General features: G+C 34.7%; 1 protein-coding gene across 3 annotated transcripts in view; it reads left to right on the top strand.

Moving 5' to 3' along the window:
• Positions 1-13,905, top strand: part of Syt7 (Synaptotagmin 7) — a 175,693-nt gene that overhangs the window by 16,995 nt on the left and 144,793 nt on the right. For all 3 annotated transcript variants that reach the window (XM_083050343.1, XM_083050344.1, XM_083050342.1), the window contains one exon: positions 3,369-3,489. The gene's annotated coding sequence lies outside the window, so the exon portion shown is untranslated. The remainder of the gene's footprint in view (positions 1-3,368; positions 3,490-13,905) is intronic.

The raw sequence follows: 13,905 nt of genomic DNA, 5'->3' as shown, positions 1-13,905 counted from the left end.
TGCGTAACTCTTGCGAGAGTTACGTGACACAAGTGTTTATTAATCGAGTGTCATAATTCCTGAATGGACCGAAGTGATGTCGTTGGTTGAAATTAATGGATCGTGGAATTTTGCCAGTTTCCCTTGTTCGGACAAAATCTTCATTCCTCCATATACGAAACGAATTTCTCTTTCCCTCTTTCTCTCTCTCTCTCTTTTATTTGGCGTTCAAAAAGTACATTGGTAAACCATGTCGGTAAACTTTACGATCTCGGAAAACCTCGATGAGGACATTGTCGTCGTATATATGAGTTATTTTCGTCAAGTCATATTAAACTCGCAATTGGAGTTTAAGGGAAAACGCGAAAGGGCTGCCGCTGACGTATGACGCATAAATAAATACAGTAAATCTCTGCCAACGAAGTTGTTTTGCCGCGTCGCACGGAGATTAAAGCCAGAATAGTTACCGTCTTGATATATTCGGAATAACGTTGCGGAATACTAACAGGAAATTAAGTAGCGAAGTAATCCGCGCGAGTCGAGCGCGGAGAAGCGCAAGAAAAGAAGAAAGAAAAGAAATATATAATTGTATACAATATATTTATATGACGCAGGGAGAGTAGGACGATCGTTGTTACGATCGTGCGCGTAATTATGCGATTATACCTCTCTCTCTGGCATTGTATCAAAACTAATCTCACTGACGTATACTATTTCTTAAAATATCTTTTCGCATTCCGTGCATTTTATAGAAACGATCTTCGATTTTTACATTCGAATTTTACACTGTCTTTTTTTTAAAACACGATCGACGTGATTTCTTATGTACGAATTTTCGATGTATGAATGACATTTCCCATTCGAGCGTTTGTTTAAAACGCTGCACGTAAATTAAACCGCTTAACCTCAGGCCGCACAGCCGCAAGTCACTTTTGCGGGAAATAAATCCGCCGGAATCCCGAATTGAACTTCTCAATTGATTAAATGCATGTTATTTCCAGTTTTGTGCGAACGTATCCTGTCTTGTATGTTTTTTTTCAGTCGTTTATTTCTCGTCCCTCGAGATATTTCCCCTACGTCTGACTGAACATGCGGGACTATCCCTTGCGTGATTTCAAGGCCAGGAGTACGAAAATCCACCTATAGTCAATATTTATGTAGGTCAGGTACTTCACGGTCGCTCTCTCGGCGACCGGAAGAGTCTTCATTAGACGTCGTTATTGCAGTACTCTCTAGATAAGCATATTTGACAAGGTACTTGATTAATAACTTGAATCTTGCCGCAAACAAGTGCATGGCTCGCGGAAAACTGTATCTCTTTGAGAGTTTATTTTCTTTTTAAATCGGAAGTTTGGTGAAAATTGACTCGCAAGAAAATAATAGTTAAAAATAATTTGATACATTATTTTTATATTGTACAGCTTGAAGATTTTTAAGAAGACGGTACTCCCGGAGATTATACATCTTTAATTAAATATTTTTTATATATACGAATTGCGATAGAGAGGTTACTATTTTATTAAACTTACACCGCGTTGCTATGAATTTTGCGAATACGTGAGTTAATAAGTGACACGAAGCGTCGACACTACACTGCGTGACTACCAATGGAGGTCACTTTACACACCCACTTTGTGTGTGTAGGTATGTGTGTGTGATAAGAGAGAAAGAGAGAGAGGCTTATAGTACAATAAAAGTAGTTGTATCTCGAAAGGCAATGGACATTTTGAGAGGATGTGCAGAGTGTTTTGCATCGATCGCGTTTTACATTTTAACGAGAGATTTCTCCATCTTAATGCATGTAACATGCATGTTTTACATGTGGTATATTGTTATTTGGAAACGCGACAATGTATACAATTATAATTAATATATTTAATAGTGTATATATAATTTTTGTGTTTAAATATAACACAATTATTAGAGATAAAGAAAGATCATGACGACTTGTCGAAACTTATGCATTTCGTTCATTAACGCGTAAAGTTAACCAGGTTTATTTTTCTTCTCGACAAAAGTCCGGACGCCAACAGTTTTCGAGTACTTAGGGATTGCATATGGGCGCCTCCTGCGAGCCAAGCTCTTCAAAAAGAACAGCTATATAAATGATAAGACTAAACTTCTCACTTAACTTTAAGGGAACTTAACTTTTAATCGAATTTTAATAAATTGAGGCTCACTCGCAAAGACATATATTACGTTTAATATTGGAAAATTATAGTTATAACGATGGACTACTTTTCTTTACTCGGGTCATTAAAATTTAATACAATTCGTGCGGGACATCTCCATATATCTCTTTTTTCTCTCTTTCTAGCTAACAATAACCTGAATAATGTTTGCACATTTCGCGCGACATCGATTTGGAGATCTATCACGATCTCGCAAGTGTCACGTGCGCGCGAGTCTTACTTTGTCATCCGTCAAACGATTTGCGCGTAACTTCCAACGCGCGTATGTATGCGTGTGTCGCGTAACACATGTATGTACATATTTCGATTTCCATGAAGCATTAGAGCGTTATCGACAGCGCCGAGCTGTCATGCCGGAATAATTGAGCTACTTCGCTTAATTGCGCCGACTAGTCGCGACTAGGAAGTGGTAGGAAATAGAATGTGGTAGTGTTGATTATCGCGCCGAGATCGATATGGCTTTTCGTCTTCTTTTTCTTTTTTTCTTTACATTAATACGCTTCCGCAGCTGCGAGTTTAATTCGCGTACTCTTTTGCCCGCGCGAATTATTTTTTGCGCTCTCTTTCGTCGAGTCTCTGAAATTTCGGTCTCTGATCGATCTCTGCGAATTTAGAAGATGATCGTTCCCACGAAGGACACGCGAGAAGAACATCTTCTGCTTCGGATTGTCGGTGCCAATCTAAACTGTCGTCTCGACCTCTTTATAATCCGTTATCGATTACAGGGATATTAATTATGCGAGCGTGTTCGCGTCGTTGTTACGTATGACATAATTCTTAATGTCTCTTGGGATGACGCGAATAGAAAGTTTACATATGCCACTGACGAGCAAGAATATAAGATTGCAGAAAGTAACCAAATTATTATTTTTTTTTAATCGACAGCTTTTCAGTTTTTCCAGAGAGTATCGATATAAAATGTTTTCGTTGTTTTTTTTTATTCCAGAATGTTTAACGAACGAGGAGATTCTTTATTCTTTTATAATAAAAAAGTATATACTTTCGCTTTGTTCAACATTTTTATCTCGGAAAAGTTAAAGAGCTGTAATATAAGTGGCTGAAGAAACTAAAAAAGATTACACGGGTTTAAAATAAAATTTTTTTTGATTTCTTGAGGGAGATTGTATTGAAATGCTCGATAAAAAAACCCAGTTACGAGAGAAGCTATTTTCTGATAAATCACTATTCTCTTTCCAGATAATTTTCACCTCCCGGAGAATGTAAACGTGCGTGATCTCGTCGGACGGGCTCCATCCCATCCGCCCTCTTCAAGCTTCAATGAGGCTCTAGGATATAGGTTCGCAACCTCGACTTATCGGTAAGCTACACACGTATATCTATCAATGCTTAGTATCCGCTTAATATCGCTTTAAAGGCGTTTATCTTCGCCTATGGAAGTGCAAATTTCCAGATTTTAACCGCTTCCCTCAGCCATAGAGCGGTGAATACAAAAATCGCGAATCTGAGCGAATCATTAATCATATAAGTTACGTATAACAGCTGCGAGCTTTTACGAGATGTTTCACCGCGTAAGTCAATAAAAGAGACGGAGAACGTAGGAATAAAAATACGTATCTTAGTATACGTTGTTGAAGTGAGTAAAATATATGCGAATGTCTTTTTGATAGAAGAATATAAATATTTTTTTACGTGATATACGCATATATCATGCTTGTACGTAAATGTACAGAGAATTAGGCGGGGTTTGGCGCGAATCTTTCAACGTGACTTTCGGGGCGTGACACTTTCAATAGAAGCGATTTTCCACTTGAACGCACCGTAGGTGGCCGGAAATTTCGCGACCGCTAACATATATTTTATCCTAAATACACTGACAATGACTGTGCGTGATTCGTTGCTCGTCCACGCGAGGAGTAGAACTGAATTTCGCTACAGAAAATCGATATTATTGATCACGTACTTTTTCCCTCCGATGTGTGTGTGTTGTGTGTGTTTGTAGGCAAACATAATAGACTGCACAGATAGATTGTTTATGGATTTATGTAAAGGAAGGTTGACGCTGTTTACATATTTATGGAGAGAGCGATTTGTTCTTTTTACGGCAGATTTTTATTACGTCCAATTAAATTAAATATTTTCTGAAAACATTTTTATATACACTTACTTTTTATTAAATCGCAAACTTACTTTATGACAGTTTCTGTAAAATATTTTATATTCAATCGTGTACTATATAAAGATAAATGTTTATTTGATCTCGTTTTCTTTGCGACTAGCTCATCATTATAATTTATGCGATATATAAAAAAGAAGGGAAAGATTGTAAATTAGTTATATATGCATATGTATATAATAAGGACCGCCAAAGCGCAATAGTGAATATATATATATATTTCTCATTGTGTTTCTGCAGTCCTTAATGACTCAGATGTTTGTTAGCCTCTTGTCGTAAAACTAATTTTACGACCTGGTCAATTTGACCTTATGGCGGAAACCGCAGGTATAACTCCACTTTGATACAGACACCATAAATCACAAACAGTCCTTAATAAAGGAGAGAATGTTTAAGGGCCAACTATAAATACAACAGTGTATTTGTTCTATTATTCAGTCTCGTAAAAGACTAATGCAAATTAAGTAAAGTTGTACTTTAGCTCACATATACTTGTCCATTTTACAGAAATAATAATAATAATATTTTTATTGAGTGCACACAGTAACAAAAGATATAAAAAGCAGAAGTATAAACAGAAAGACTACACATCAAACGATTTATTTGACTCTTTTTAACTAAAAATAAAAAAAAGATCTAAAAAAATTTTTCTCTTCATATTATACGTGTTATTTTTATATTTCATGACCATCACAAAATTCATATACCTACGAACATGAGAAATTACGTGGAATATTTACTCTCTCTTTCTCTCTCTCTCTCTCTCTCTCTCTCTCTCTTTAAAAGGGATCTGTATATTACATATGCGTGCTGTGTTTCACGGTTCGCGCGTCTCTTTTCCTGCTTCTCGCACACGTGCGAGCCGTCATATAAAACCGGAGGAAGGGCCGCGGGCTCTCTCGCGTTAAGAAGAGCTCTTAAGGCGGAACGAAAGAAAGTCCGAACCGTAACTTTCAATACACCGGTAGAATATTTCTCTCGCGAATCCGCCCTATATTTGTCGTTACACGCGCGAGATCGAATTCACATTTTATCATCGCAATTTGACATTTCTCGCTGCGCACGCGTATGTGTGACTTTGCGATCTTGACTTTACCCTTTGGCATTTTTGCGGATATATCGCGATTGAAAATCTCGCGACATTTTTACGGCGGAAAAATCGCGCATGAGGAAATTTCCGGTGTACAAATTATCCCGCGAAGATAAGTATCGTGGCGAAGGAGATTTGTTCACCGCGCAGGCGGAAAAATCGATTTCAGCACGTCTAAAAATTTATCGAGGGATTTCTCTGCATTTTTATTTCTCTCTCATTGGTATATATTAAATCAAAAATCCTTAAAATATATCGTAATATTTTTGCTTCGTTTTTACAAATTTTACAGCTACTTTTATTTCTTGGGAAGTATTAAGTCCCGTTTAATGGAGGAGTAAATCGGTAATTTGCTATAATCTGTTTTACTTCCATCGTTTTTACATCGTAGTGTCTGCAATTACTCCGTGAGCATTGCATGCACGCGACTAATACACAGCTAACTGTTGTCTATCGATTTGCTAATTCCAACAATAGCGAGCGTATCTGAGTTATAAGACGTTGACAGTCCGCAAATCAATATGCTCTCTCGGTCGCAGCTGGTATAAGTGCACATACCGGAATGCTTTGCACACCGAGAGAGATTCGAAGCGAATTTCCTTTCCCTCTTCTCTCCTCCCTCTCTCCCCGACATTTTTCGATCTCGAAATACGCGCTGAAAGTTTATTTGCCTCGTTGAATTATTTATCGTGCTACCCGTGTTTCGATGACACGGGTCTTAATGTCCCTTCTCTCTTCGTCGTTTCGGACTTTATAATTTATCGCGAACGTCCAGGATAACAAGGCGCGAATAACGAGAGCCTTAATAATACGCAGAGCTATAATACTAATGCTATATAACCGGATGCTATTCAGACGAACGTCGTCGGAGGCTTCGGAAAGAAAATCCTGGACGTCGCTATTGCATATAAACCAGGCATTCCGGCATTAAACAGGATTCATCTACCCCGCTGTGATAAGTACGTTTTGCCCTGAGGCCTGCCTTTCAATAAGAGACCGAGGGAAATTGAAATTACCCTCCTACGGGAGGGAGGAAAGGGAGGGGTAACGCAATTTCTCCGTTCTCTTCCGTTCGAATTAACGAGTTTTGACGCAAGTCCTTCCGGTCTGTGTTTTGCCGTATACACATCAGCGCGTTATCGGAAAGCTGTAATTTGTTTTTCGCTCGATCGAGATCCTACGCGTGAAAAGTTGCGCTATGATGAATTTTGCATCGAAATTTTGTTTTTACGTGTATCTAGTGACTCTCTACCTCGATTTTTAACGTATTTATTTTTTACATTTTTACGAGGAATGAAATTGACATTTTACGTTACATTTTATTTATTTCGTAATATTATACCGATTAAAACGTGTAGGTATATATATAATCTCTGTTACATTATACGTATCCTTATATCGATTATTATTAACCAATACCGCTATTAATAGTCCGCAATGAAATGATTTAACCAATTTCCACGGAATATGCATGGAAAGGACGGCTCAATTAGATAACTAGTTTTATGTCAAAGCATGCTTATATATATATCCGACGTTATATCGGGAGCGACGTAACGGCCGGATAGGTGGCTAGATGGAACAATGTAATCGAACGGCTATAAATGTTGTAATCGACGTGGGGTATAACGAGGGACCTTGTGCTTCGAGGAAAGTGGGTGATATGAGTCTACGTATTATAGAGCTGAACCGTCGTGTGACGGATATGGAATCGTGATGTAGTACAATTTATACCGCGCGGGAGACACAAACAGGCATGTTGCAACATCGTGCGTTTATTATCCCGTCGCTAAATACGGGAGTAAAAAGAAGACTAATTATCTTCACGCTAATGTAATTTTAACGATGCGAATGTAATGATGAACATTTAAACATCTCGGCAATTACTTAATCGCGTACCTTTTTTTTTATCGACCCTTCGTACGTCATTACGCATGGGGAGTAGCAAAAATAGAAAAACGGGATATCCGCTTTTTTCTTAGGGTAAATGCAGATGTTGTATGTAATACAGAAACTTAAATAGCAGGTAGTAAAGATATTTATATATGTATATCAGTAACCTGTGAGAGGTCAAATTCTGTAATATGTAAATTTTATTTACGCATTGCATATTTATTATGAAAACAGTAATTTTATATATACGTATAAATAATATATATATAGGATCCATTAGATTCATATATATTGTAGATACGATTATATATTTTCCAAATATATATTTTTCAATACGGATATATTTTCACAATAAAATTATTTGTTTCTTTACTTTTTATATTTTTGTGTATTTATATTTATATATATATAAATAGATAAAATTATAGAAAGAAATAAATAATTTCATGCTTCATAAAGCCTTATCTGTGTGTAAGCATTGTGAGGAATATGCAAACTATAGTACGTAGACAAGTAGACAGCTGTTTACAATGTGTGACCACGTTGCGCTACTCTCTTAATGATTATGTTATCGAGCAACCTTTTAAGCAAAGTGGGTGAAAGTTATGGCGGGACTGATCAATAAGTCGAAAAACGCAGGCAAATATATTTTAGGGGGGACGAGAATCTCCGGACAGAAAATATTATCTCGTGAAACTCTGTGTAACTCTCGTCGATATAACTCTTATTTATCTTGATAATTGTGCGATGTCGTCGCGCGTCTCCGATCGAGAATTCTTTCCTGAAGGGAGGAAAATTACGCGCGCGGGGGAGAAATTTGATTGCGCCATCCATCACGCACGCAAGCGCGGATGATACATTATATTAAGGGAAACGGTCAAGGTTACGACTCCGATGTCGATAGCGATATTCGGGCGAGTAGAACAGGTCACCTATGAATAACCGCTCGAATTTTGGCCCCATCGCGTATTATTTCCATTCTGCGTCGCGCTTCCCCTGGCTTCAACTTCCCTACGGGGGAGAGTCCGGGGTGCTGGATGTATTATGCAGAGCTTCGAGTTAATTCGGTATTACCGAGAGATCTACCTAAAATATTCAGCGAGAACGAAGACGCCAATTGGTCGGATGATGACGTTTCCGTCGAACGAGACATTCGGAATGTAGCGTAAATGTGAAAATAAATGACTTTCTGTCTTCTACTCGCGATATTAGTGACGTCGTTTCTTTTTTTATCAGCTTTATGGAATCAATTCTGAAAATGATCTCATTAACTTTAGCAATATACGTACCTACATAATTCTTTTTATTTTTATCTCTTCTTCTTTTTTTACATCGCATAATTTTTACATCTATATACATATGTATGATTATTTAAAATAAAAATGCCACACGTCCATATATATACATATATACATATAATGTGAAGATTATTAAAAATCGTATGCGTATTTTTGACTTTGCTTATCTTCAGGCTGTAAAAAAACATACTTGCATGTACATAAATATGCATTGAGATCAAAAGTCACGCAACAAAAGTTTAAAACATTTTGATACATTTACAAAAACGACGAAATTAATTTTCCGAAATACATATATGATTTTACTGATCCTGTCTATTTAACTCTCTCTCTACAACATCTTTGCGTATCAAAATTGTTAGAATATTACAAATATTTTAAGACAAATACCGACTTTGATTGATTAGCTGTAAAAATGAATGTCTTAAGTACGGTGTGTAATATCATCGTCTGACCAATATTAGCTTGTTCTACTTGTTGACGCAAGAAACTCGATATTAGCAAGTATGTACGTTCAAAATGACACGTGGCGCGATAAAGGATTAAACACGGATAAATCACATAATAATACGTGTCCCTTATTTTTTTTATTCATTTCATAACGTAAAAATTTCGTAATCTAATTAAGCGACTTAAAATAATTTAACATACATACCCGACAAAATTTTTCTCGCGGAATAATTCAGCTAGAGTAGGATTGAATATAATTTTTTGATAAGAAAAAAAATATACGCCCGCGTGCATTGTGCGTGGAAAAAAATATGGTACCATTATTTTTACTCGCATTCTTTTCGATAACTGTATACGTGTCATGTATGGTTACACGGTGCCATGTACGTTTGTAATTTTTCATGCAGAATGCAAGTCGCGAGTAAAATAAGCATTCTCGCGACTTTCGCCAAAATCTAGTTACAAAACGCGTGCGCGCGACGTTGTTGCACCATAAAATATCCTCCCTCGGGAAATAAGGTAGAATTTTAGAGAATCGATTTACATTCGCGTGACCGACATATTGCGATGCCATTGAACGGGCACGGATCTTAACTTCTCGTATGTTATTATGCGTTGTTTATCGCGAGTGTACATATTGCGTTAGAGCAAATAGGTTGCTGTGCAATTATAAACAATATTACCGTCATTTGTATTCCAAACGCAGTACTATGCATCTCTTTTATGTCGTCGCTGCATAATATATTATACTAAAGGTTAATAAATTACTTGTAGTATATATTATTAAAGGTAAATTTTGCGGAATATGGTCCACGGCCACACAAACTGCGCAAATTTCGATTAAATCTACCATAGTGGTTCTGCGCGCGTCAAATGTATATAGTGCTATTGAAATATTTTTGTGTGATTTTTTCGCCTTACAAGAATGGTATGCTTGTTGCGAGCAAAGTTATTTTTTTGTAAAAGAAAAAATATTATTTAACGGAGAGAGTAGATTGTAGTAATAATTTTATTACTTAAAAAATATATACATATATTCAGCGAAAGGATAATAATAGTTTTAGTAATAATTTAAACAATTTAAAGTTACGTAATAATTTTTAAATTTCAAAGAACGCTCGGCTAGATAGATTAAATGTAAAGACTGAATTGAATCTCGAACAAACAATATACAATGGAGTTTATTGTCTCGTAAACCAGCAGATATTTATGGATCCAGATGACGCAAAATTACAAGTTTTATGTTTATGTTCTCTGATTTTTTATGGCTCTTTATTGCAAAAATGTTTTAGCAATAAATTATATGTCAATTGTTCTTTCCTTTTTTTCTCCTAGAGCAATTTTTCATACAATTTTTCAAATTAACGTAAAGTGGAACGATTATATACGTGATTAGGTTACGAAAATATAACTCTGTATTAAGCTATTAATGATTGTCGGAAATGGCGGAAACACAGCGGTTGGTAATGAATCTATCGCGTTTAAAGTTCACCATTTTCCAGTGGGTTTCACGAGATTTCGCATTACATTTTGCGTTCCTGCAATTTGTTAAGTGCTTTTAACGGTATAATTGATTTCAGCAGCCAGAGAGATATATCTCGCCGGAAGTAAGACCGGGACAGATTTAAAATTTCGGAGAGTTTTGTTTCTCAAAAGTGTTATATTCCTCAGATTTCTTCGTTCGCTTGTATTTTCATTTTCTCGGGCTTTCTCGGGTTTGTATCCATCTGTCGTTCGGATAAGATCTCAGAGTCGGCTTTAGCTGCATTCGCTGACATTTCCATTCGATGTGCCTAACGCACATCTTTTTCCACAGAGATCTCTCTATATATTTATTTTTACACTAGCCGTTGGTTGACAGAGAGTATTACGGTGAGATTTTACGGGCAATATTACCGACGACAGGAGTTAATGGATATAAGCAAAATTGGAACTGTATAGACTTCAGCTGTGTATTGAAATATTTATATATTTTTATTATAGCGCGTATATATCCGTGTGTATATTGAAACATTTTTATTATATCATATTACGTCATGAAATATGGAATATGGTGTGCTATAAGATGTTGGAATTAATGATCATGTTCTTAAAGTTTTGAAATCGACTTTTCATTAATGAAGGTCGTTAGTTGTTGCAAGTTTCAAAAGTTCAACATCGAACATCTTGGCAATTAAGACTCAAGTTAAAAGTTTTCTTAAACTAAAAAAAAAAAAAAAAAAAAAAAAAAAAAAAAAAAAAAAAAAAAAACAGAAAATTAGCCTTAAATTAACTGAAAAGAAATATTATTTTATTCAATAGATTCGTCAAGAATTAACTTTTTTTGTCACTTTGTTATTAAATTTCTAGTTAAATTTTTATTTAGATGTTAATTCCAAAGAATACGCTTTATTGATTTTTCTGACGTTTAATAATAAACATTCTATAGTATGTAATATTCCAAGTATATTAAATACGAAAAAAAATAAACGAGAGAAAATTGATAATGAAAGTCTATTCTTCCAGGGGATTGAATAGATCTTTTTGAGACAAAAATATATAATCCTTCCCGAAGGAATTTGTATAATATTGGAAAGTTTTCAAAAGAGTTTATGTAATATATCGGAAAACTAAAAATTCTCGGCAAATAGATTATAAAAACTCAACTCTTTTCATTAATATTATGCTGCATATACTTTAATAACGATATCGTAAAGTATCATTTAATTATTGAGGTATTTTCCAATAATAAATATAAAAATTTATACTTTTAAATTCAGTCTTCGCGAGGGAAAACTTAACGAATGGAGAAAATTGTAATTCAAAACCGTCTGCGGACTTAGATCGACTATGTGGACACAGTGATTATACAATATTCATGAGAAATATTTCGAGTCTCGTTCTACATAGTGATGCTAGAGTTAACTCGGAGATGTAGTTACACAGAACGGCAACCGAGATCCCATTTCTATGATTTAAACGACAGACGATGTAACCTGACATAGTAGTATCCTTTGCTTTATATCACCAGGCAATTTCATCTTCTTTATATTATTTTGTCTTTGTCCAAAAGTATGAATTTATATTATATATGATCGTTATACATTATATTACATTCCTGATTCAGCGACTTTCGGACCAATATTTTTCTCGCTTAAAAATTTAATTAATATCTCAGTTATACTTTAAAGGGACCACAACCATATGGTCGAAAAAGTCGTAACTTAGATTATATTACATGTTACGTAATAATAGACTACTTAAAATATTTAAATCAGGTCTCATGCTTTAAAAAATTATTTATCATTTTGTATGTCTTATATTTTCAAAAATTATTTTATTATTTATTAAGTTATATTATTTCAAACTAAAGTCACACATTTGTGAGAAAAGGGCCTCAAATATTGTACTTATTTTGAAATCTTTGCTCTTTATTTTATATTCGCGCACGACAAGATCGCGTAAGATCCTCAAGTTTATAAAATTTATATCTTCTCTTATAAACGAAAGTGTTTAATACCGTTGTCGCGTTTTATACTCTCGATTATTGCATCGCTTTTTTAATTGTCGCGGGAGGGACTCGAGCTGCAGCCGCGTCGCAACTGCGGCGCGAAAATGAGACGTGGCTGGTCCGAAAATATGTGAACGGCATTCGCCATCGGGGCAGGTCAATAAATTAGAAAAGAGGTCGGTCGGAAAACTATCGTCGTTTACGAGAAACGAAAGTTCGAATGGAATAATCTTGAAGGATATCATCCTTAACATGCGTCTTTTGACAAAATTATCTAAGGTTGTTTATGTTCTGATTTAGGTAATCAATGTAATTTTTTTTAGTTTTTTCCAATCACACGATGCTATTTCTTCATGAAATCAACAGTCTTGTTTTGTCCTGACTGATACAGGAAATGATTTTTATATGTCATTGATTATTATAAATATATCTTATAACTATGAAATTTTCTTCAAAATATAAAAATATTAAACATAAAATTATTAAGTTTCTATTAAATCTAAAATAATAACGTAAAATTAAAATATATTAGGAACGTTATTTTTTAAAACTCTACAGGGAAAATAAACACCTTTGTTCGCGACGTCAAAGAGTTAAAATAATTAGTATTAAAAAAATTATAGGATGGTAGATTTAAAGTCAAGACTAATTGAAAGTAAAAGGGATATACAATTATTAAGTTTTTATTAAATGTAAAAATATTTTATTAATGTAAAATATTTGTACACAAAAATATTAAGAGCATTATTTTTTAAAGCTTTACAGGGAAAATAATAAACACCTTTATTCGCGACGTCAAAGAGTTAAAGTAATTGGTATTAAAAAAGATTTATAGGATCATAGATCTAGAGTCAAGAATAATTGAAAATAAAAGAGAGACATAAAAAGAAATTGGAATTCCGTAGTTATATGGTAGACAAGAGCGTGTCGGAACGCGAAATTTGTGATGTAATAAAAATACTATAATTTTCCGAGTAATGTCTCTGTCGATACTCCATTGTATCCTAATCGGTCACTAGCATGTATAACTTTACAGTCGATGAAGCTAATAAATGTATGCTGCCCAAGTAATTCGCAAGTTCAACAGAAACTCGATGGAGTACTTGCTTTATTGCTTTATTTCTCAAATACTTATTAGAGTTGATATTCCGTCAATTGAAAAAGATATTAAGTGAGAGAAGGAATTTTGTATTAGAATTAAATTATTAAAAATGATGTGTATATATAAATATATTAATGAATTTTTTAGAATAAAATATAATTTTTTCTACTCTTCTTCCAAAGTAGTAAGTGCAAGATTCGAAATTGTTAGCTGAACATTTGTCATCAGATTACTTTTACTCGCTACTGCATATCAAAATCTAATTAATCCCAGTAAT

The sequence above is a fragment of the Prenolepis imparis genome, unplaced genomic scaffold, assembly GCF_030444845.1.
Source record: "Prenolepis imparis isolate NDT839.2.m4 unplaced genomic scaffold, iyPreImpa1.0 SCAF_11, whole genome shotgun sequence".
NCBI classification, from domain to species: domain Eukaryota; kingdom Metazoa; phylum Arthropoda; class Insecta; order Hymenoptera; family Formicidae; genus Prenolepis; species Prenolepis imparis.
The sequence above is the reverse complement of the archived record's forward strand: the minus strand, read 5'-3'. Positions and strand labels throughout refer to the sequence as shown.